The sequence below is a fragment of the Camelus ferus genome, chromosome 7 (genome assembly GCF_009834535.1).
Source record: "Camelus ferus isolate YT-003-E chromosome 7, BCGSAC_Cfer_1.0, whole genome shotgun sequence".
NCBI lineage: Eukaryota > Metazoa > Chordata > Mammalia > Artiodactyla > Camelidae > Camelus > Camelus ferus.
In genome coordinates, this window is record NC_045702.1 from 68,526,834 (window position 1) to 68,551,541 (window position 24,708).

General features: G+C 35.9%; 1 protein-coding gene and 1 pseudogene across 2 annotated transcripts in view; one reads left to right on the top strand and one right to left on the bottom strand.

Annotated features, from left to right (window-relative positions):
• SEMA3A (semaphorin 3A) overlaps positions 1 to 24,708 on the top strand; it is a 434,105-nt gene that overhangs the window by 56,227 nt on the left and 353,170 nt on the right. The gene's annotated exons all lie outside the window — the stretch shown is intronic.
• Positions 13,262 to 14,345, bottom strand: LOC102519890 (annotated as a pseudogene).

The following is a 24,708-nucleotide window of genomic DNA, read 5'->3' on the forward strand; positions in this document are numbered from 1 at the left end:
TGTCACATGCCACAGTGATACTAATGAGAACAAAAGTGAGAAAAAGGCACCAGACTCCTTTATGTTCAATGAAAACAGCATAAGCTACTGTTACAGGTTCTGGGAAATTGCAGGCACACAATAAATGGTAGCTCCTTTTACTTTCCATAAGGAAAACTGGGATAAAAGTCAATTTTAGAGTTTTAAAAGATGAGTTGGGAAAGGAAGTGAGGAAGTAGCTGGATTACACATGCTTGAAAGTTGAGACACAGGAATCAAAAATGAATCATCAGTCAACATGTCTTTTGGTTGATTGTTTTGTTAGTTTATTTTTACTATTCAGAATGACTGCCCTAGACATTTGAAAAGTAAACCGAATAAGACCTGGATCCCCCAACACAATGTCTGGAGGCAGGTGCAAAGGGGAGACAGCATTTTTGTTTCCCATGTGCCATGCCCCATTTGATCACCTTTGCATGATTTATCTCATTTAATTCTCACAAAACCCCAAGGGCTGGGTGTCACTCTACCAGAAATGGCATCTCATTCTAGTATCTCAATTTACATATCAGGAAACGAAGTTCCATAGGGGTTGACTGAACTTTTCAAAGTGATTCACCTAGAGGGTTTTGTCTAACGTCTCTCCACACGGCCACGTTACATGGCAGAGGCTCTCCGTGCCTACATGCGTGTCAAATAAAAGGGGAAGAAATTCGTGGAGAGCACTACTGCAGAGGGTACAGACGATTTTCATGGAAATGCCAGAAGTTTCACTGTAAAATAAACTCTCAATAGATGTTTATTGACTAATACTTTTCACACATTCACCTTTTATATATATCACAATTTTAATTAGAACTGGACAAGTGAAATAGCAATAAGATGAAGTAGATTATTATTTGATACTATGAGCAAAGCTGTAGCTTTGTCCGGTTTTGAATTTCTGACCTCTTGTTTTGGTATGCCTTGAAAAACTTCCATTGTAAATTTGGAAATGTAAGTTTCAAGATTTTGAAAATCTAAAAACAATAACTTTCACATTTTTCTGTTTTCTTTGCAAAAGAATTTATATGTCATGTTGCTGTTTATACAACTGTTTGGACATAGAACGAGAAAATCATTCACCTTTTGTTAACTTATGTTGAACATTGATACAAAGGCATCCTCAAAATTGTGTTGGACAATGGTGCAAAGGCATCCTCAAAAAATTAGCACATATTAGTGTTAATTACTAGTTATTCTGCTAAGAATTTATCCTTATTTCACGTCTGATGAGGTAAATACTGTCTCCATAAGAAAACCAAGGATTAAAGTGTGAGTCTAGATAATTTCTCTAAGGCAAGAAAGTAAAGACTATACAGATAGAAAAAGAAAGAAAAAACTCTTATTATTATTAGAATGATCTTTTTTTTCTTACGAATGAAAGCTTCAACTAGGAAAGCTTTCCAGCTGCGTATATTTCAGCTTCAGAAGTTTGCTTAATAAGAGTGATTTGGCAGGTAAATTCCTTCACTTTTGCTTTTCCTGAAAACAAATATTTTATTTCACCTTGGTTTCTGGAAGACAGTAGTTCTAGATTTGGGATTACAAGTTATAATGCTTATTTTCTTTCAACATATTGAAGGTATTACAGTGTCTCTAACTTCGTTTTTGTTACATCAGTGTATTGTCATTTTTAAACAAAGAGTTTATCATGTCATTTCTAAAATTGTCTCTGAGGTTCTATTACTCTTTTATACCACTGTAATTATTATTGTAATACTATTTTATAATATATTTTTTGCTATAATATATCTTGCCCAGATTTTTTTTCATTTATCCTGTTAGTAATTTCAGGCTCTCCAAGGATAAAACATTAGATTTCTTTAATTTATTCTATGAGTTTATATTAATAATTTTATAATTATATCTCAAAATTAATAATTTTTAATTTTCTTTTCAAATATTGCCTATCACCTATTCTTCTATTCTTTCAGTTCTGGAATTTCAATTCAACTTATATCAGCCTTCCTCAGTTTACCTTCTGTGTCTCATAACCACTATTTGATATTGTAGCTGTTCTCTCTGGATTGCTTCATGAATATTTTCTTCAGTGTATCTTCTAGTTTTTGCTTCCACTTTGATGCACTGAATTTTTTACTTTATTTTTGCCTTTTCTAAAACTTTGGTTAGATTCCTTTTTAAATCTTCACAGACATTTTGGTCCTTTGATCGTCACTCATAGTTTCAAATTCTATTTTCTGAAATATATAAAACATGACTGTCTAAATCATTTTCTTCTATGTCTAATACCCAATAGCTGTGCAAGTACACCTCTGATAGTTCTCACTCCTGGTACATCTCCCCATGGCTTTCTTGGGTTTTGTCTGTCTATAAGAGTTCAAAATTGAAGGTAAGAGTTAGCAGTTCAGATTCTACACTTACTTGTGTTAGTTGCCTGGGTGGGGTGGGAGGGTCTCCACTACCAACTAAATTGTGTAAAGTTAAGGAGCAAATCTGCATGAAGACCAGATTATGGTTATGAATTCTCAAAGGATATTTTTTTCTCCCCACACAATACCAGTGACATAAGGAAGTTTATTTACTGTCCCTTCTGCTGTGGGTTTATTGCAGGTGTAATCCTTTGGGAACCCAACTTTATAGAGCAGTCTCCTATCATACACTCTACGTTAAGCATACCCAAGGCTTTATCTTACATCTTGCATACCCTGAAAAACCATCAAGATAGAAACTTAAAGTCCCTTGGGTTTAGTGCATCAATGTAGAGTAAAAACTGGCTTTTAAAGCACGTCTAATTCGTAAGCTTCCACTTTCATTGTTTTTCCTCTCTATGGATTTAAAAATTTATTTTCACTACAGAAAAGCATTTAAAAAGATACTTGCTACATTTTATTTGGAAAATGTAAAATCAAATAAAAAGATACTTACTATCTTATTTCTTTTTATTGGTGGGGGAGTCCAGTAAGTTCTGTCTATTCAGTTGTCACAATGAAAATTCTATTTGTGCTATTTTCAAAACTTCAATTACATATGCCTTTTCTTGTTATTCCATGTTAACACTGCTTTCTATACATTAAAGATATAGGTTTTAGTTTTTTAAAATTTTATTTGTTGTTTCAGTTAGCTCATTGTCAACTATGACTCATACTGATACTGGGCTCTTTGTTAGAACTGATGCAAAAGACAAACGAATGTTGTTATAACATATTCATGAAATTATCTTCTAGAGAACTAGGTCCCTACAAACTATACCGCAGACATGACATCCCAATTCTACCCTATTCTTCAAAGATTAGCAAACAATATAGTGTGCTATGACCTGTTGATTTTACATGAAGATCTTTCTAAGAATGACAGTCTGTAAATTCTTAATTTTCCAAATCACATGGTGCACATTGTGTTGATTAAATCATCTAACAGCATTTATCATTTAAAAATGCTTTTAAACTCCAAGTAACAAAATACCTGACCAATAGTGGCTAGACAATATTATATCATTTATTGTTTAATTAAAAAGCTGCCTAGAGGTAGATTGTTTCATGACTGATTCAGTGATTAAAGAACATTACAACTCACCTATTTTCCTTCTAGTTCTCAGTATGCTGATTATTTGTCCTCATCATTCTTGTATCTTGGCTACAAATGGTGTCTATAGCTCTAAGAATCATATTAGCAAGGCAGAAACCAAGGGGAAGGAGAGACAGCAAGCTGTTTTCTTTTATTTCCTTGCAGCAAATTATCTTTTAAACAAGACCCCAGTAAAATTCTTCTTAGGTTACTTTGGTTGGAACTGGGCCACATGACTATTTCTTGCTCCAAGAGAGACTAGAGAAATGAGAATCTTCTGGAAATCCATAGAATGAAGGAAGCTAGGAATGGATTTTGGCAGCAGACTAATGGTATCTGCAATAGTTCCACATCCATACTCGTTTCACATGGAAGGTGCTCACCTCTCCTACAGGGGAGACCACCCCAAAGGTTTATCCATTTGCCATTTATTACATATGGTGACTTTCCTAAGACATGTGGGTGGTACATATACACTCTGACAGGTTAGAGGAGACTACTCATGATCTGGAGACTCTGAGTTAAAACAGAAGGTATTGCCTTTAACATGCACAATGTACAATTATGGAGAAGAAATGCTCTAACTTAATTTTCCATTGTAAGTGTGAACAGTTGTAAACACACAATAATTGCTATTGAAAGCATGTATCTTACCCTGCTATTTAGTAATGGCAGGAAATCCTATCCTGGCAGTGAAGTAAGTTTCCTGATTAGCCAATCATCCTGTCCCTACGTCTGTTCCAAAATCTATCACCAAGATAGAGGAACTTTCCTCTTTGTTTTCCTTCTCATCCATATCTGACCTGACTGGTCCTTCCGGGGGATCCACTGCTTTAGCATCTCTCTTTGATGCTACCTTGGAGGCCCAGGGATTTCCACAGATGTTTCCTAGCCAGATTTTGTATTTTATTGCTAGTGTATCCCCTTCAAATTTTACTAAGTTTTCACTTATTTGCTTTTAATCAATTCCATGCTCCTTCATCACTGGCCAAAATAAATTGATTAAACATAATCTTTAATCTAGGCTAGGCAGGCATAATTGCAGTTGGATCTTTGCTAGAGGGTGTGCCCTCTTTTCTAACTGAGGTATAGTTGGTTATGATGTGTCGATTTCTGGTGTACAGCATAATGTTTCAGTCATACATATACTTATATACATATATATATATATATTTGTTTTCATATTCTTTTTCATTATAGGTTACTACAAGATGTTGAATATAGTTCCCTGAGTTACACAGAAGATATTATGTTTTTTGTCTATTTTATATATGGTAGTTAATATTTGCAAATAACAAATTCCCAATTTATCCCTTCCCACTCCCTTTCCCACAAGTAACTAGAAGTTAGGGTGTGGCCTCTTGATGAAAGGTACTGGGGAGAATCTGAGGCACCTCCTTGTCATACCTCCTAGTAAGACTGATGTTTCCATGCTGGCATTTAAACTAGCTTCAAGCTGGCAAACGGAAGTCGGTTTTTCTAACCATGCCAAGCTCTGAACTATGAGGGAGGACTCTTAGTCAGCTTGGATTGCAAGCCGCAGGCAGAGAGTGTCTGGCCTCAAAGAGTAACTAAACACAGGCCAGCATTCTGAGTTTTAACTACTCATTTGCCAGTAGTTCAACCTCTGCTATTATGTTGTCTACATCCCAAAGTAGTTTAGGTAACAGCTTGATGAAATGTTTCACCAGATCTTAACAAGACTCTCTAAAAAGCAGAAATTGTTGGTTTCCATCTCTTCTTCATCCTATTATGAATCAACACTCCATTTAGAGGCACTGGCATCAACTCAGTTCCCCTCTTGAAGATATATATATTGGCACTCACTGATGGCTCGACAATCTTATTGACAATTTAATACCTCTGTATTAGGATGTCTAGTTAAGTGTGAATTTAATTGCTAAGTATGCTGAGTGAGGTACCACTTTAGGGAAAAAAGAGAAAACTACAGGAAAACTGGGTAGTGTTCTCACAAATTGTATTCGTGACCCCAAGGACCATTTCTTATTACTAGCGGTAAAGGAGTTAGTACACTCAACATCGTTGAAAGTTGACCAAGCAATTGGTTCTCAGCTGTTATGAAGGTAGTAATTCTTGAATACCACCAGTTTTTTTTCAGTTAGCTTAATGTACTAGAAGTATTGATACAAAAATCTTGCACTGCCAGACGTGCAGGAGGACTCCTGCAGTGGCACTGGGATTGGAAGGGGCTTTACAAGTGTCAGTAGAACTTAAAGACAACTAGTGGCTGCACGTGCTCTATAAAGTGTTTCAGAAACACGATCATCTATTTCATTAGGTTTATTATTTTATTTTAGGCAGAGGATACTTGTGGCTGTTACTTTAGTACAAAATAACTATGACAAACGGAGTTTAATATGGCAAAGTATAGAATGAAATGGACAGAAGTGTTGGGAGATTACCTCCATTATTTTAATCTCAGTTTGCATAGGTAATGTCCAATTATATACATTTTTGAGTGCCCTTGAATGTATTGTAAATACTTTGCAGGCTGTAATTTCCCTCTCTCTCTCTTTTGTTTTATATGCTTACAGTTATATCTGTTCTGTTTTATACATGAACATTCCTTCATCCTGATTCTGTATAAGTTTAGTCATATTTTTTAGAAAACTGCTGTCACTGTATGGAAGCAAAAAATAAGTGGAATACATTCTCATTCAGGTACACAATTTCTTTCTTTACCATGAAGACTGCTTTAAAGTCTCTAAGTAGAATTCCTTAGCTAAACAATGGATCTTATGTTATACATAGGAAGGGTATCTCCAATCAGTATTCAGCAGGTATGTTTAGGATCTCTGTGCAGTTTTATTAAATTTGACATATTGATGTTGCCAAGACCTTGGAGATTCGTGAATTGTTTTCTTACCAGCCTGGGCTAGACTACTCAGAGCCAGGTGTGTACCGTTGAGTTACACAATTACATACTTGAAAATCAAAAGGGGGAAATGAAACCATAAAAGTTGCATAGACAGGAAAGCCAAATGCACTCTTAGGGTGCATCATTACCTACTTCAGATTCACAAAATAGGCCTGCCTCCTGCAAATAGTGGATAGGGAAATCAGAGGTTACATTCCATTAACACATGGGGAGAGATGCAGGGAGATTAGATTCACTCTAGCCATTTTCTACATAAATGGAGCAATTCCAATGTACCTGGAAAGTCAAAGCCAAAATAAATTTTATTCTATTTTATTTAATCAAGATAACTCCTACTATACTTTCTTCTTCATTTGATTGATATCTGACAGATAGAAAGATTTCTTGTCAGAGAACTTCACCACCAACATTTCTAATGCTCATGAGACATAGAAATGGGGTAGAAATGGGGCCCTTACTATTATTTCTTTCTCCTCAATATCTCCCTTTTTAGTATCTCCTTTTGATCAATCATTCCTTGTAATTTGTTCCCTTGTAATTAAAAAAAGTGATTTTGACTTTGATACCCCTAGATTGCTACCTGTGATCATAACAGTAAGGAGATATTCCAACTAACTTCCACAGTTTTATTTTCCTAATCATATTAATGAAGCTTTGTTTCCGCAGAGTCCTTGCAGAGAGCTAAGCAATCAGGAAGTTTTCCTAGGATCATACAACAGAACTGCAGGGAAAGTGCTTCTGAGTCTGTTACCAAAAACAAAAACTGCCTCAGACACAGCATCCCTTTAATAACCTACTGGCTGCTGGAAAACTTACTTACGTTTCTATTACTTGTGCTATTACTTATTCCTAAGGCTCGGTGTAGTTTAGACCCATAGAAATCATTTAATAAATGAAAGAGTATTCAGTTTTCCTTTGTATTTCACATCGTTATGTACAGTTGGATGAAGAATTACTAAGAATCCTGTGATAGTTACAGTCTGTTCATTTGTAAATATAGAGCGGTATATAAAGTTAAATTACTGAAAATTAAACAGAGAATTTCTAGGATACATTCAATAATGGTTTTAAAAGTAATCAACAGTACATTCAATCCCTGTCCTAAAAAAATGAAAGAAAATGTACTTAAAAACAGTACGGATTCAAGAGGAATTATCTTGTAATTCTTTCAGTCTTCAAAAAGCACACAGCAGTTTCCACCCCCTTTTAAAGACAAGCATAGAAGCAATAAAGTTATGGTTACTTAACTACCAACTTCCCTGAAAACATCTAAATCCAAGATGGCTTAAGAACCAAGTAAATGTTTTAGAAAAGCTTTTAAAACTCAGATTTCTTACCTGAGCTAAGAACCAACCTGTCAACTGAGAGACTTTTCCAGAGACACTGAAATTCAAATGTTTTGAGATCAGGAAAAGTCTGTTCATTGTAATTTTTTTTTTCTGGTTTCGAGTAAAAGGTAAACTCTACCACAAAATAGACTTTGTTTCTAAGGTCGTATTTTAACCTAGGAAATGAATTGAGTTCTATCTTCTATCTGTATTTACTGTGATTCCTTTAAATAGGTTATTTCCATTGTGCACAGGTGGTAAACTTATCTCACATGGTTTTTGTGTAACAGCCTAGAATAGAAGAGCAACATCTAATGATATCATTAAAATGATTGTAAACATGCCTGTTGTGGCAGATGTGAGCTTTCTTTCTGTTGATGTGCATTCAAATTGTTTGGTAAGATCAAACAAGTGTAGAGTTTTAATATGTCAAACACGTCTACATTCTAACCATTCTAACGGTTTCTGTTTTTAAAGAGATCTGTTTCTTTAGAAGTCAGGACAGCTATAAAAGAGCCAGACTACAGATCAGATTCAAAGTCGAAACTCATTTTCTCTGATTAGGGTAGAATTCTCTGTATCTGTATCATTTAGCCAACAGTTTTCAAAGAAAAGAGATCAAACAGAATAATATTGCACATATTAAATTAAGATGGTGGAGGCATGTGTCTTTTAATTAACCCTAATTACTGTTAGGTTTTGTCCAAGACAAAATTAAATATTTTGGGTCATTAAATTTAATCTATCCTTCTCCTAACCTTTTCACCAGTTCATTGCCATCCCTCTTCCTTTAATTTATTAATTTAGTTAGAATAGTGTCACATCACATGTTCTAATTTTCAGTCCGTTTAAAATTAATTCTAAGGAAGCCAGCTAAATTTGAAGTTCTCAAGTGAAAACTTGGCTTTATTGGGTTTTTTTCCAATGGCAAAAGAGTTAGATTTCTCTGGCAAGTTCAACTAATATGATTTCTTAATTTTAGCAGATAATTGTGAATTAAATATCTATATTATATTATGGAAAAATGCATATAGTGTGTTTTTCCCAGTTAAAGCTATGACCATCAAATGCTTCATAGATATCTGGTGTTTTATAGAAATTATCTCATTTAACCTCTCTGGTCCCAAAATCACAGTGCTGATCAACCAGGATTACCTAAAAAAGAAACTACACCCTTAACCATTAAAATATACTGCTTGTTCAATTTTTCATTTGAGATAGGGTTAGTTAAAGAAACTTCTTTTTTAAAAAAGATAAATATATTAGTCATCTCTCAACAAAAGTTTAGGGGGTTTCCTCCTCTCTTTTGGCAGAGAGTACTTGTCACCAAATATTCTGTTTTCTTCCCTTCATCCCCATGTTCAATTGTAGTTATTTTGAACCACAGACTATTTTTGGAGGATAAAGTATGAGAAGTGTCATGTGACATTTCTAGGGTAAAGCAGTGGGAATCTCAGGCACGATTCTTCAGTTTCTCTCTTGCTCTACTGTGTACTTAGAGGCCTTGTGTTGTGAACCCAAAATATCAAAACAGCTTGGACCACTGAGTTGCTGCAAGGCGAACAGTGCCCAAAGAGTTGCTCAAATATTCATCGGATTCTGCATGAGCCAGAACTAAGCCCTTGTGGTATTGAGCACTGAGATGTGGGCATTATTTCTATTTAATACATCCTATCTAGTTGTTCTGTCTTAGCTAGCTTATCTTGGTTATTGTAGAAATTGGTAACAGAGATGAGATGATGTTTTAAAAAATCTAATATATTTGGCATTGACCTAAGGATCCAGTGGTGGATGAGCAGAGGATAACTGATATTAGAGGCTTTCACAAGACGGAAATTTATTTCATACAATAGCAGAGCATTAGAACGCTGTGAGCAGCAGATCATGTACCTAACAACATTGGGACTCTGGTTTGAAAGCAGGATGTTATTAATATGTGTGATTTGCTATTGACTCTTTAGCGAGGTATATTAAGTAAAAATGGGCTCAGAATAGAACTGGCTAATTTGCAAACAAAAGTGAAATGAATAGAGAGAGCCTTTAATACAGAGTATTTTAGTGTTGGTAAAACAATTGCTTTATGACCGTAATAAATGATAAGAGTGAAAAGTCTTTACTGATAAATGTCTGGTAATATATTTCCGACTGATTAAATTGCCTCAAAGCAAAGAACAGGTTAAGAATGTGGCACTGAATAATTTGGTAAAATGATTCAGGGCAAAGATCAGATTAAGAGTGTGGCTTTGCCCGGAAATTCAGTTTCTGTGCAACCCTGTTATATAGAGAGAATGAATAATGGAATGAAAGAATAGAGACGTACAAAATAGAATAGAGCTGTGTATTTTCTGGGTACATGGAGAAGACTGGATTGAAAACTTATCGGATTTTTGTAAGTTCTTTTGGTTAAGAAACTATGTGTTTGGACAGAAAAAAAAAAAAAAAAACTTTTACAGGCTTTAAACGACTCGAAATTCCCAAATTTTCTATGGGCAGAAAGCTGGCTTACAGAACTCCTCAGATTGCAAATAGGGAATATGTCCTCAAACCCGTATCAGATGGGAACAAGGATAATGGGGGGGGGGGGGAGCAACCATAATGATGAAGCCAAGAGGCACAGAGAACAACTCACTTTCTGGAGGCTCCCAAAAGAATGTAGACCCAGTGGAGGAATATTTCTCACTCCCAGTTTAGGTCCTCCCACGATGTCTGCTCACGGAAACCGAAATATCTATGTACTAGTGACTGATGTGTCTTTTCGGCTTCTCCTTGCTAACTAGTATCTGTTCTATTTCTGTATGTGTATGAAGAGGTTCCCTTAACTGTCTTTTTTTATATGTATGTTTTGACTGAAAGTACTGACATCTGAACCTTATATAGAGACTCACATATCAGAGGTCTGGATTATCCAGAAACAGACTGGATTGGACTTTTGAATTGTCTCACTTGGAGAGTAGTTGAGTGTGTTTCTTTGTAAATTAATGAGAACAAAGGAAACAGTCCTCAAATAATATTCCCCATATATATTCCATTAGTCCTCTATATTCCCTTGCTCCAGGGGTTAGGTGGGGCCAAGAACTGTGAAAGCTGATATGGTCAATGAAAGGTGAAGAGAGGTGATACATAAAACTTACAGGCCAAGAGAGTTTGGCTCATCTTCGATTTTCCAATCTCTCTCCCTAGCTTGGCAAAAACAAAGACTTGTGTTGAGATAATGGTCACATGATTGAAGCAGTCTGGATTCCCGAGTTGCTGTACAGAGAATGGTTCTGAGATGTTATGGAATCCACAGTGTATTTGTAGGAATGAGAAATGGACTTTTGTTTTTTGTTGTTAGGCCTCTGGGTTTTTTTTTTTTTTTTTTTTTTTTACTTCTACATAACCTTACTTTTCTTGACAAAACACCACTACTGTTGTATTTAATGTAAATTATGGAGAGACATACTGCTTTCTGGTTTCAGACTGATATAACAATAATAAAATAATAATGTTTGATATTTTAAATAAATTTATATTTGTTCATTTTCATTCTTATCCATTATAATAATTATGAAATAGATCTCTCTTCTCTTCTGAAGTCACAATGATATAATTATTTTCCATGATTAGGGTTCTGTAATACATTTAAATAGATTTAAAATAAAATTTAACATATGATAACAAATCAAAAATCGTGCGAAACCTGCAGATGATAATTATTTTTAATTTTCCAATGTCATAGAAAAGTGATCTCTGCCCTAACATATTAGCAAAAGTAAATGGAACAAGGAACCAATGAGTTATTTAAAGGACTCATTAACTTTCACATGACCCTATTTGTAATTGAGACAGTTGTGTCCTAGAAGTACCCTCCAAGAAATGATTAATGAGGTTTCCAAACATTCTAAATTGACTGACATGGAAGGGAGTTACCCTGTTCTTTAGCTCAACCTCTGTGAGGTCCAGGCAAAAGGGAAGACTTACCTCAAATAATTCATGACAGTGTCTCATATCAAGCATTTAAAAATGTAATTATTTTTCCTAAAGTTTAAAGAGCTCCATAAACTAGGTCAGTAAGGAAGTAAATTGATCAAAGTTAAAGCAGATTTAGATATAGAAATCTTTTAAGTCCCTCATGTTAGTAACAAACTTTCCACATGTGTTAATTGCACAAAATAATTACTTTATGAGATTTTCCCCCCACTGTTTTGTTCTATGAACAAGTTAGGATTTTATCTATATCACAGAAGTTTGAATGGCAATCTGATATGTTTGGTCACAGCATATGGCTCATTTGAATAAATTATAATTAGACCCCTACTTATGTTAAACAGTAGGACCTAAGGATTGGAATTATCTGTATCAGTAATTAAATTCTCCCTTTCACTAGTGTTAAGTTTGCTATAGTTGTAATCTTGATGTAAAATGTTAAAAGTGAATTTAAGAAAATGTTAAGTATAACAGCATATTCTTGCAAATGAACTAAGACTTTTTTTTTCCTAATTAACTGAACTTTGGAAGTTTCTTTGTAGTTAAAGATGAGTTAATAGTTCTTACATTTTATCTGTATAACCAATATCCCCCTTTTGAATTTTGCATCTAGTAAAGTATAAAAATTAGTTATTATGTAGTAGAAATATTTAATTATATATTATCCCATTTACTTAATATTCTCTAGCAAGGAATTAGATTGGCCTAATGTACGTCTGTTGTTCTTTTTTTTTTTTTTTTTTCTTTAGTATCTTAAATATCTATTATAAATTTAACTTGAATTTTTCCAGTTCATTGTTCAAATTAATAGCTTTCCATGTAGAACAAGAGTCTTTTAAACCATTATTATTCATATATTCTTAGACTAAAACTGTAGAGATAATTTTTTAAAAATATATAATGACAAAAGTGTTTAACAGATGTTATTGGAAATGATTTTAGTTCACTTTATATACATTTCCTCAATTATAAGGAAAAATGATTTCAGTTTTTCCTTATATTTACTGCAAGCAAGAATGAATTTTCTTAAAAACGTTAACTCCTACAATGCAGGATATTTATGCACAACTAAACTGACTGTGACTATAATATCAAACAATATCTAAAATGTTAAAATTATTACTCATTCACCCCTCTGAAATTTTTATTAGACTGTTTCCATTACACACATACACATCAAAATCAGAATCTGAAACCTACCATTTAATTAAAAAAATGTATAAATTTTAAAAAGAGAAATGACACTTTAAAATGTTTTATAACTGTCTGAATGAAGCCAGTGTTTTTTTAAATTGACATAATCTTGATTTCCTCAACCACTAAACAAACCTCACACCTAGTCTCTTATCTGCGTCTCCCCAATTCTTGTTTTTGTTATTTTTTGGCAGATGTACCTAAATAATCTTTCTAAAATATCGATTAAGCCCTGAAACTTCCTTATTCATGTTGAGTTACCCCATCAAGACAAAATTCTCTGTGCAACACTTTTTTTTCTCAGTTCAATTTTACAAATTTATTTTAGTCAACTTGGAAAATGAATACAAATCCTGGGTTTTGGGGCTGGGTTAAGGCAGGAAGGGAGAAGAAGGAAGCAGGAGTTGAGGCAAGGTTATGAGCATCACAGTGGCTGTCTCACATCCAGGTCCATGTCCCTGCCCAGGGAGAGGGTTGGAGGTTGACTTGGAGCTCAGGTCCAGAGGAACACCACGGTCAGGAGGCCCAAGGCATAGGCTGCCACCAACTTTTGTCCCAGGGAGACATGCAGGATTTGGGGCAGCTGGCTGCTGAGTTCATCCTGGAGTGGGAGCAGCAGGAAGGCCACACACTACACCCGTCAGCAAGAAGAGGAGGAAGGAGATGGTGGCCAGCTGAGGGTGGGGATTTTCTGGGAAGTGTTGGGCCGTGGGTGGTGCTGCCCAGGAAGGAAGCCCTGGATGGGGTGTTGGGTCAGGCTGTCCCTGAAGCTCAAGGGGGTACACAGGGACCCTCAAAACCGAGGTGATGTCCTTGCACCCCACGACACGGCCCTCTGTTCCCTCCTCAGACAGCTCAATGCGGAAGCGGCCCTGGACGTCATAATGGCTGGGATCAAGCGCCACGTGGCGGATCACAATGACAATGCAGGACTGAGGCTTCACATATCCTTCCGCGTCAAACACTGTATTTGGCAGGTGCTGTGCATAGGTCGTGGAAGCAAAGCACTGCTCCCGTGGGGTAATAGAGGGTCAGCAGCTGCCGGGTCTGCTCCACTGGTCCGCCCTGAATACTAGATCCGGAGGAAAGATGAGAACCGGGACAGCAGGTCCCCGAGAGAGGAGGGGTGCCCCAGGACCCCCGTCCAGAAGCCCCCGAACCCACCAGCTCCTGGTCCTGGGGCGCCCCACGGTGCATGCAAGCTCTGGGAGGTGGAACATCCGAGGGCAGAGCTCAAGGAACAGGGACTGGAGTATAGAGCTTCTGGTCACAGCACTTGCCAGTCAACCTGTGGATGGACCAGGGCTGCCATCTTCCTGGGAGCTGTGTGCAACATTTAAGACCCTGCATAGAGTAACCTCAAAATAGTCATCAACTATATTTGCTACTAAGAATCTCGTAACTTTTGCTTGTCATGGGTGCCTTCTTACTTTCTTCTGTCAGAATTTGTGCTGAGGGGCCATACTGTACAGGGCTGGGTTTGCAGATCACAGCATATAAGACAATGAACCCAAATGTAGGTTAGTAAATGGAAGATCAAAGAGTGGAATTTTGTGAGACTGGAGTGGCCAGGAGACTAGGAGAGGACAGTAGACAGAAATTAAGTGCTTTTAACAGTTTGTTGACCATTTAAATCTCTGTGTGTTTGAGGTCTACGTGAGTGCCAAAGGGAGCTATCTGGATTAGACTGTTTAACAAAAGATGCCTGTGCCTGTTTTGAGGGACTCTTGATGACTGGAGACAACCCAAGCGCAGGCCACTTCTTCTCTTACTGGAACACAGCTATCACCAAGGTCATTGTGTATCATTATTTGGATGAAGTAGGAGCTCCAAGATGGAACATTCTTATAAAATGGGCTTAATTTCTCTATGTTAACATCATGAGTAACTTGAGGCAAATTAGAAAATTATGAAAGTTGAGGTCCTTTTTTCCCCCTCTCCACCTTGACCATGTCCCCCTCCTCCATGCTTAAATTAAAATCAGCCTGTTACTACTGGGTTAAGCTTAGCCTAATGTTAAGTTTAAGAAACAACATTTTAAAAGCTAGAAAACTTTAAGAAAGGAAACAAGGGAGAGTATCCCATCTCATGCCCATGATGTGTTAGGAAAATAATGACTCCCAAGATGTCCACATCCTAATTTCAGAACCTGTGAATATGTTACCTTACTTGGCAAAAGACTGCTGATTTGATTAAACTTAAGGGCTTTGTTCCAGGGAGATCATCCAGAATCTAATCTAAATACATGAGTTCTTAAAACAGAGGACCTTTCCCGGCTGCGGTCAGGGAGAGATGGCCCTGTGAGTAGGATTCAGTTCCCTGTTGCTCAGTCTGAAGTGTAGGGGGTCTTTAAACAAGACCAGAGAGAGCCCTTCAGAAGCTGGAAAAGTCAAGAGTAAGATTTCTCCCTTAGTGCATCCATTAAGGAACTTAGCCTGCTGACGCCTTGATTTCAGTCCAAGTTGTCAAACTTCTGACCTATAGAACTAAAGAAGATAAATTTGTATTGTTTTCAGCTACTGAATTTTTGTTAATTTTCCTTGGCAGCAATAGAGAACTAAACCCATGCCAAATCCATTCCATTTTTCTGAATTTGCTCATGAGTCCTATCAAAGTGACTTTATGCTTCCATTGCCTATCAAAGTGTGAACAAATTCACAGCCTGGGAAAACCCTTGCCTTCTCTGAACAGTTCTCCTCTGTTACTCCCTTCCCTCTAATTCCCATTCGTGCACTGTGGTACCTATAGCCCATATCATACAATAGAAACTGGAATTTGCCAACTGAAGATTTTGTCCCTTTCGCTTTTGCTGCCAGACTAGACTGTAAACATATCACATGTACGATTTAAGTTTATCTTTCTTTTGTGTCTTCTAGTGCATCTGGAACAATGTACATGTTTATTGCTCACAATCATTTAAGTCTTTTTATTTTTCAATCCAAGGAAATACCCTTTCATTTTCATTTACTGTGACATCTTTTATGATATGGTATGATAAAGTAAATACTTGAAATACGTTGCAGAAAATCAGTCTCATTTCTTTGACAATATATGCTGGACTCAATATTTGGAATTCACACAAAATCTGCCATGGAATTTCTCATATTGCCTTATAATCCACTGAAACAATTTTCCCAGAATCTAATATGCTAAACTCAGTCTCATTCTGAAATTATAACTTTCATTTACATTTTTAGCATTTGAATCAAAATAACCACAAATTAGTTGCCAAACAAATCTATGTTTTTAGCAATTGTATGTGTCATGCTGCCAGTGTTTTTGCCTTATTTGTTACAAATTGTCCCAAATCAGAAAATACTGTAGCAATAAAATATGAAGAAAAAAGCCACCAGTACTTTGAAGTTTATTGGTTACGTAAATTGGATGGGACTTCATGTATTAATTTTGATGAGCATGGAGCTTAGTTTTTTGTTTTTGTTTGTTTTTTCCTGCTTCAGTTTTGTCACCTCATTTTAGTTATGGAATAAGCTGGTGATTTGTGGGATATTTTTCAAGGCCAGACCGCTTCCTCAAATAGAAGCTTTGTTCTCATAAATAGATACAATTATGTTCATGTGTTTGGTAGATGAATCCAGTGGTGTGAGTGCTGAGCAGAATCTTCATGAGTAGTTTCCTCAGTTCTTTGGAATTTCACTCTTGAATTTGATCAACAGAGACAATTCAATGTGAAAAATAATTTTTCATGATGACAGTATTTTCCCATAATACACACACTTCACCTTGCATGCATGTACTTAATTGGTACATCTGGGGAAATTAACCATAGAGCTGTAAATTAACTCCATGAATTATAAACTAACTCCTATTACAAAACTTAAGGTTTTTTCCAACTTATTAAAACTTAGTACAAATACATGAAAATATGGTCATGGGTTTTAATTTTCATATTCATAAGGACAAATAAATAAATACACATTGTTTTATCATCTTTCCAATTTTTAGTTTTTAAGTAAGTATACTGTAAGTTATATAAAAAGAATTTTGTACTTAACTAAATATGCATTCTTTAGTTTCTTTGTAAAATGATGAAACTTAAGATTGTTTTTGAATATTGAAGGGATAGATTGTAGAAAGCATGATATTATGCACAACTCCATTTACCCAGAAATATTGGCAAATGAGGGGGTTTTTTTGTCTATGATGAAACTGTGTGATAATGAAATTTTGCTCTTAAAACTGTTTGATAATGAAATGGGACATTCCCAGGGAGAAGAACCCTCTTCCGGACTTTAGGGATAGGCTTTGAGGTGGGTGGTCAGATGAGCCTGAGGAGATTTGTATAAATTATATTCCCTAAGGAATCACAACCTATAACTGGAAACATGGCTATGGTCAGGTAGATGCCTTTTGATCAGTGGTATCTGGAAAAGATTCACCACTAAGAATGTGAGTCTCTGCCATACTGGAGGAGACCAAGTGGTGACTCACAGCTAGGGTTTATTCGTGCCCCATTTTGGATGGAAACCTCTTCCTACTGCCCTGAGATGTCTTTGTATGTTGGAAAGTTCTGTCTCTGAGGATAGGTAGCAGAAACCAGGGATAAGAATATCTACCAGCTGAGTTGGAAGGTGGATTAACTGAAGTAATGTCCCAAAGCACTCTATATAGCTCTGATAATGAGGAAGTTTTCAATCAATGGAAGCTTTTGTCACATACGGTTGTTAGAAAGATGAGCAGGCTATCACAAGTAAACAATAGAACTTGGTACTTGTCATATGTAATGTCCTCATAATATTACTTTTCCTCTGAAACTGCCCCTTTTAAAGTACCCAAACCATGTTTCAAACATCTCTCTCCCTGGGATTGCAGACAATATTCATTTTCATATTCTTTTTCATTAGAGGTTATTACAAGATATTGAATATAGTTTCCTGTGCTATACAGAAAAAAATTTGTTTTTTTAATCTATTTTTATATATAGTGGTTAACATTTGCAAATCTCAAACTACCAAATTTATCCCTTCCCATCCCCTTTCTCCTGGTAACCATAAGATTGTCTGTGAGTCTGTTTCTGTTTTGTAGGTGAATTCACTAGTGTCTCCCTCCCTCCCTCCCTCCCTTCCTTTCTTTCTTTCTTTTTCTTTTCTTCTCTTTCTTTCTTTCTTTCTTTCTTTCTTCTTTTCTTTCTTAAATTCCACATCTGAGTGATACTATGGTATTTTTCTTTCTCTTTCTGGCTTACTTCACTTAGAATGGTAATCTCTAGGTCCATCCATGTTGCTGCAAAGGACATTATTTTATTATTTTTTATGGCCGAATAGTATTCCATTGTATAAGTATATCACAACTTCTTTAACTAGTCATCTGTCAATGGACATTTAGGTTGTTTCCATGTCTTGGCTATTGTAAATAGCACTGCTATGAACATTGGGGTGCATGTATCTTTTCAAATTAGAGTTCCCTCTGGATATATGCCCAGGAGTGCGATTGTTGGATCATATGTTAAGTTTATTTTTGGTATCTTTGAGGAATCTCCATACTGTTTTCCATAATGGCTGTGCCAAATATTCCTTTTTTAATAAATATGTGTGCTTGCCATTTCCACTATTGTTAGCAGCACTGCTTGCACATCCTTATGTAAATGTCTTTGCACATATATTTATTGCTATTCTTTGGATGAATTCATTAGGATAAAATTATTGAAGAAAGGTTATACACATTAACATTTTTGGTGCATATTGCCTTTCACAAATCTGTTACTGATTTTTGTCACCACTGACAAGATGGTATCTTAAAGTTTGTATGAAGTGTATTCTCTGTTCCTACTGTTTTTCTCCTCTGGGCTGCAGCCCATGAGATGCTGCCTGAGATCCATTACTCTCCTCCTGATCTCACGCCAGGTCTTCTTGACAGTGCTTTCTCAGCAATGCAGCTGGGTCCTTTCTTCAACATGGAGGAATCCCTTGCTGATTGTCTCTACCCCTGAAGCCAGTCTCATCTCATGGCATATCTTCAACAACTACTTTTTAAAAGAACAATATAAAATATAGATAAATACTACAATATCAATAAATATAATTTAAACTTTTTTTGAAAATAACACACTTGTCAGATAGTAGGCTAAGTGCTGTATATGCTGTGTATGCAATATAATTAAATACTATTATTAGTATTTTCCTCTGCGATAAAAAACTGAAGCTCAGAAAATCTTAATTACCTTCTGAGGACAAGTAGCCAATGAGTAGCTCATTTGGACTTATATCCACAATTGTGTAATTTCAATTCTACTCTCTCTCTCTCTTTTTTTCTTTTGTTAATTGAGGTAGGAGCACTTAACATGAGGTCTATCCTCTTAACAGAGTTTAAGTGTATGATACATTATTTTTGACTATGGCTACAGTGTTATGAAGCAGGTCTATAGAACTTGTTCATCTTACTTAACTGAAACTTTGTGCCTGTCGTTTAATAACTCTCTGTTTCCCTCTCCCTTCAGTCCCTGGTAATCACCATTCCAGTATTCGATTTTAAGGCCAAATCTATTCTTAACTACCATGATATACTGTCAGCATATGGAGGTTCAGAGACAAATTTAGGGCTTGGCCAAACTTCAAAGGCATGATTCTGGAAATTAATTTTACTGATAAATTACTGTGTGATAAAAAATGTAAATTTCGGTGAGGGTAAGTCTAGGCTGGTACTATTTTTAGGCAAATGTCTGTTATTGGATTCCATAATAAAAGGGAATTGTTTATGTGTTTTTCTTACAGTAAGTGCAGACATTGTCTAGGAGATATCTAGTTAAAATATATTCACAAAATTATAATGAAGTGGGAATTTAGATAAACTTGTCAGTAACTAATTCTATACTTATTTGATAGACTATTCAGTGTGTACTGAGTAGCTGTTATGGTATAACAAACAGTGTAAATCCAGTACCTTAATGCAACCTTCTGCTGTGGCAGCTGGGGTTTATCTGATGTAAGTTCATGCTGGTTTCTGCAGGGTGGCTCGGGTCACTGATCTAGTCTGGGCTCGGTTGGGGTAGCTCGTCAGAGCTCTGTTCCACATATTTCTCATTATCCTTCTGAGACCAGTGAGTTAGCCCAGGCATGTCCTTCTTAGGGCAATGGTAGAAGAACAAGAGAGAAGATGAAAACACATTCTGTTTTCTAGGCTTAGAACTAGCACACTCTTACCTTCACCCCATTCTATTGGCCAAAGCAAGTCTCATGACCAAACGCATAGTTAAGGGTTGGAAATATAATCAGCCTCCTTTGTGGAGGGAAAAACTGCAAAGTCACATAGAAAAGAGCATGACAATAGGGAGGGAAGACTGGGGCCACAAACGCAACCTACCACTAAAACAATAACCTTTTATTTTAAAATGTGGTATTGTTCCAAACTAAATTATTAACTTGTATTCTTAGCCACTTGATAATGGGACACAATGACACTTTCTGATTTCCTGAGAGAGAGAGGAGATGCTATAGCCTTCTTGGGTTTTGGTCAGGTGTTTTCTTCTTATGAAATGATATTGCTCATGTTCTTTAAGAACCTCTTGTGCGTCTCTCTGGGTTCAGTTTTCAGCACTAAAACCCCTCAGTGAGTGACTCATTAAACTATTCACCACTGTATCCACCCACTCAACCTCATGCCACAAGCCCCGAAATCTGCAGCGGTTGGGTCACATAAGCATGAAAGCTGTAGAATCCAGAATTCCTATTCAACTGGTGCCAAAAAATCAAGTTTTAAAGTTTGAGAAGAGCATTTGAGAGCGATTGCCTGTAAGAAAAACAGCTTGATTGCTGGGGAACTTGATCCTAAGGTGACTATTACTCACTCACAGTGACTTAAGAGGAAACTGGAGGAGGGAATCATAGTCCAGGCATAGAACTGAAGATAGAAAGCCGGAAATGTCTAAAGCAGCTGAAGGGGTGAACATGTTTTGTCTAAAAAGATAAGGCAGCTGAACAGAGAGTGAAAAGTCATGAGCCAAATTTACACACACAAGGAGTGGAAATAATCTCGAAGTATCCAATCTGGGAAGAAGGGAGGAAGGTAATGGTGCTCTGAGTGGCTGGTGATGAGAAAACAAAGAGGTTAGTGATGCCCTACAGAGATCAGTATTGCTCCCAAGGTGTTGTGGAAGAGCTCACTGGCAGTAGGAGAGGTGTTCTTTTGTGTCTTTTTTTAAAAAATTTTAACCAGTTTACCAAGAAAGTTTCGGATTTGGTAGAGGTTCAAATATGAAAGACTTTTTCTTGTTTGCTTGCTTAGCTTTTCAGAATATTTCTAAAAGGTGTATGACGCTTCGCCTTGTGTTTGTCTTTCAGTGGATGCTAAAACAGTCTTAAGGAAATGATGAACATCTTTATGTTCTCAGAGCCAAAGACTTCAAATGGCATAAAGCAAAGCACAAATTCCAATCAAGTGTCTTCTCATTTTTCCAAATTCAAATACACTGAATATTAGTTGTTTTTCATTTTCTGTGGAAGATAGGGCTTGTCTTGATGTAAGTAATTAAATATATTTAATTAACGTGCTTTAATATTCTGTTATATAATTTGACACTGTGATCTTAACAATTAAGACCTAAACAACTCATCCGATTCCATGTGAAAATTTAAACTTTTATGTCATGAAACTACTTTCTGAAAAAAAATCTAAGTATTCTACATCAGGGTAGAAACTTAAGATAATTACAAATCAATATTATTAATACAACTTCAAATTCCATTTGCTCTAAATCTCTTAGCTCTCTACTTCTCCCATATTAAATGCTATAGATAAAAGTCTCTGAGACACATTACACATTGTCTGGTAGTAACCATTGGCATGCTGGTACAGATAGGTGAATGTGATTCTGTAATGAGTTTCTGAAGGAACAAGACAAAGGAAGAAGTACTGGAAACAGTAATAATTACTTACGTAATCTGGTGTATGGTTCTCCTGTGAGATTGGCAAAAGGGGAATTCTATATAAATAGATGTTTGTGTATTTGTGTGAGTGTGTGCATGCATGTCTGTGATCACATGTGAATATATGTGCATGTGGATATAACAGGACACATGTAATTTATATATACATGTGTATGTGTATATGGTACACAGGTTGCACATATATGGTATGTATCCATGTATCATCTAGTATGTATGTATGTGTCTGTCTGTCTATGTGTCTATCTGTCTGTCTATCCTCTATACCCATCTTTTATCTGGTTAGGTAATGCCATCCATAGATTTTGTTGTCATAGATTACCTGGGGGCCCTGGGACTCTCTACCTCTGGCTGGAAGCATGCTGTATTAGTTTGTGGTTTATGTAATCATTTTTGTATGTCCCCTCATCTTTTGTTACTAAAGAAATTTCATATCCTACAACTTTATCTCTATGAATCTCCATCCTCCCCCCTATAAAATGAAAATAAATATATACAGTAAAAGTATTTTTAAGCTTAAATAAAATAATGCATATTAGAAGCCTGGAAAGGAAAAATGTTTACACTTACAAATTGAAATGGAGAATTGAGAAAATAAACTAGGGTTGATTGTGGCTAAAACAGGAGTTCAACAGAGTGAACAATATTATTTATATGTTTTTAACATTTTAAATTGTATTTAAAGCCTAGCTACTCTAAAGTTTTGCTGGGAATTATAATCCATCTGTAATTTCCATAGATAGTCCATATTTTATTTAAGGAAGTATCTGTTAACCTGTATAAATATAGAGGGAACCTATGCATTAATAATGTAAGGTATTGGCATATGTCCATACACATTCCTGATTCTCTAATGAGGCTCTGGGGCTGTGGAGCATGAGTACCACAGTGTGGAGATGAAGTATATGAACTGTAGTTTACATATGTTATCATATTTAATTCTCATGTGTTTTTAAACATCTCTCATCACATCCCTTACACTCAAAACCTACAGTGTCTTCCTTTGCCTGCAGAGTAAGTTACTAACGAGTTCCTTAGACTGTCATTCCAGATTACTAAGAATCTGGCCAGAATTGAACTTTCTCAGTTTATCTTCTGCTTGTGTCAGTAAGATTGTATGCTCCAATCAAACTGTCCTGTCCATGTCACCCACAATTCCATAAACAATCAACATCTTCATCTTTGTTTTTTCAGCTTTCTTTTCCATAATTTCCATCTGGGATGACTTCCCACCTTGACCAAAGATGATATATCCTTCATGCTTCAAATAACAGAGCTGGGCTCTACCTGGTGGCATTTCTTGACCATCCTAGCCCATGATTATCCCACTGTCATCTGAAAAAGTAGTATTTATATTACTAATTTGCATTAGTAGAACATTAGTAATTTATGAATTAGTAATAAAATTTGAGATGTTTTCTGTTAATAAAGATAGTAATTGGCTAATATAATGAGTGTTATAAAAGAGGCTATTAAGTTAGTAAATTGCAAACCTTTAGAAAGTAATAAAGTATTCTCTGAGTTACATTGTTATTCTTTTCCACACACGTATACATTCCAAACCTATGGAAAATGAAAAAACAATGTCAGATGACTGGTAAAATACTATTTATTACTTGAGGGAAGGAAGTATTATAATTTCTTATAACCGCAGGTGCCACATCATATCCTCTGAACAGCAGGAACTCAGGAAACAGCTCTTTGCTTTTGAAATACTAATCGTTGGTACTGACATAAAACTGTATAGCTTTTCTATACAAACTTAATGTTTGTATAGAATGTTTCTATACAAACCACTTCTTAATATTTCTACCTCTCATTCTTCTGTAGTAGCCATCATCTTCTACCTCAACCAGACTCAATGCTTTCACTTTTGCTGCTCTACGCTATCCAGAATAATCATTTAAAATGTTGATAGGATAATTTCATTGTCCAAACATTCCAGTGGAATCCTTTTGTAGTTTAAAAGAAAATCCAAGCTCCATACTTAACGGCTTTCACGTTTCGACTCAGACTACCTCTGACCACGCTTCCTGCTGTTCATTCCACTTGAACGAGGCCAGCCTCCTTGCTGGTCCTGGACCATGACAGGGAGCGTTCCATCACAGGGATGAGCATGGCTCATCCCTCACCTCTCAACACACATCACCACATCCTTAAAGAAGCCTTCCCTGAGCAGCCTAAAAATATATATCACCATCATTCAGTGTCCACTCACACTGTTCTATTTGTCATTATACACTTATTGCTACCTAACAACCTCACATTGTGGTTTATATTTACTTGGTCATTTGTTTATTATCTGCCACCACATAAAAGAATGACATATCTGTGACTATGGAATCTTTATTTTTGCCATTTTATTCACAACCCCTAGCTTACCATCTGGCATAGACTATATGTTCAATTAATTTATTTTGAATACATAAATTAACATTTTCAAATACCTAGATTACAAACATACACATGTCCTTTCTAGTTTACTGAATTAAGGTGTTAAATATGATACTTCTTTAAAAGACTCCCTGGTCTGAACATCCAAAGATGAGACTTTTCTTTTGTCCCAGGTCTGCAGCTTCTTGTAAGTCTCATAAACACTGTGTGTCTCAGTTTCTCTTCATGAAACAGTAATAAATATGACTTGTCTTTGTTCTTGTCACTTCAGTGTCATGATGCTGATGAGCAAAGTAATTTAAAAACTAGAAGTCATTTTCAGCAGCAGATTATTAGTAATTCCTGGGCTTGACTAAAAATGAGTGTTCTATCTGATTCCAAAGAAAGATGATAATGCACATTTGGTAAAAATCCCCTAGAAATAAGTTTATATGGATACAGGATATTAAAATACATTTTTTTAAAAAAGTTTCCAGACATACTA